This window comes from Ochotona princeps, chromosome 14, assembly GCF_030435755.1.
Source record: "Ochotona princeps isolate mOchPri1 chromosome 14, mOchPri1.hap1, whole genome shotgun sequence".
Classification (NCBI taxonomy): Eukaryota; Metazoa; Chordata; class Mammalia; order Lagomorpha; family Ochotonidae; genus Ochotona; species Ochotona princeps.
This window is the reverse complement of record NC_080845.1, coordinates 54,283,790-54,285,455: the sequence shown is the minus strand read 5'-3', so window position 1 is coordinate 54,285,455 and position 1,666 is coordinate 54,283,790. Positions and strand designations below refer to the sequence as shown.

Sequence of the window (1,666 nt, the reverse complement as noted above, 5' to 3'; positions counted from 1 at the left end):
GTCTGTAACAGCCAGAATTGGTCTGGTCCAAAGCTAGAAGCCAGGAGCTTCTTCACAGCCTCCCACACAGGTGCAGGGGCTCAGGCACTTGGACTATATTCTGCTACAGGCACAGTAGCAGGGAACTGGACTGGGAGCATGGCTGCTAGGATTCAAACTGTCAAGTGTTTGGTGTGCCAGCATCGTAACACTGCAAGCATTGGCTTCACTTGCTATGTCAGAGCACTGACCCAGACAACTTTTTAAAAGTCAGCAACAGTTTAAGTTTTTATACTTGAAACATCTTCTATAATGGCCATAAACCCTGGAATGCTAACCACAGTGTACAACAGCTAAACTGGAAGACCTGACTTTATTTCGGTAATATATGGTTGGGCCTCAAGAAGCTGTTCTGATCCATGTCAAACATCAGGGGTTATCTACATAAACACACAAAATTGAGCATCTCAGCCTTCCAATATTCAGGCAAAATGCAACAGATCTAAGAGAAGATCAATGCTTATGGTTTGAGAGCCATTCAATATTTAATTTAGATGCAAACTGCTTCATCCCTGGAAGGCTGGGCCTGTCACTGTAGGACGTTATGGACTTTTTCTTCTTAATATGACTGCCCACGCCCAGCACAAAACATCACACAGAGTCCTAGCCCCTAAGTTTCAGGGTCTCCTCCACAAGCACTGCCTAATTAGGGGACCTGGAAATGAGGGTAATGAGGCTCTCCCTTACATCCAGTGATACCATGATACTTCCAAACCTTCCTGAAAATGGGTAGTCACTGCATTCCTGCAAGCCCCCACCCTTCCTGGGAAACTCTCTCCAGGAGACCATTCCTGCTTCCCTAGGTCACATAAAGGGATGACCCCACATGTGGTGCATTGCAGTTCCATCTGCAGGAGTGAGGAACTTCTGCCCCATGGAATACCTAAGGCCTGTAAAATCATTAAGTCTGGCCCTGCCACAGCAACCACAGGCACAAATCAAAATTCAAGCTATAGTAGGCTGATTTTTTTATTTTTAATATGGAACACTTCACAGATCTGTGTGCCATCCTTACCCAAGGGTCATGTTAATTTTCTCCAAATCATTCCAATTGTAGTGGAGGTGCTGCCGAAGCAAGCACAGTAGGCAAATTTTTCAGTTGACCATTTTATATGATCCACAAATGATGTTATAAATATCCAAGTAGCCCTTGGCAGAAAAAAAATTTCCTGACCTCTAAGTCTATAGCTTTCCTGTGCCCCCATGAGTGTAGACTGTCACTTTGTTAATAAATCTTACTCCTCAGCTAATCTTGATCCACATCCTGTCCTTGAACTTGGACCTTTTGGCCCCCCAACACCTCCATCTCACCTGCTTTATTGAGTCTCCATGAGGCTGCCACAGCCATCCTTCTGTGAGGTGAAGATTTAATTCAACCCAAATTAAACTCTTAGGGAAGCATAGTCAAAAGGGAAACATAATGAGCTCAAAATAAGACACAAAACCTTAACAAAAAACTCCATATAAATCTAAAGCCTAACTCTTGCATTGTTGTTTTAATTGGATTTCATTTTATTATCTTGTATTTCAAATTTCATGCACACTTGGTAAAAAAAGAAAAAAAAAATCAGACAATAGAGTTAAACAAAAAGGACATAAACAATATCCATGCTCACATGTTCAGGAT

At 42.3% G+C, this 1,666-nt stretch overlaps 1 non-coding gene across 1 annotated transcript; it reads right to left on the bottom strand.

Annotated features, from left to right (window-relative positions):
• Positions 1–1,013: 1,013 nt before the first annotated feature.
• On the bottom strand, positions 1,014–1,120 carry LOC118759926 (U6 spliceosomal RNA). The gene has a single exon (XR_004996466.2). It is a non-coding gene; the product is annotated as a U6 spliceosomal RNA (small nuclear RNA).
• Between the last annotated feature and the right edge of the window lie 546 nt (positions 1,121–1,666).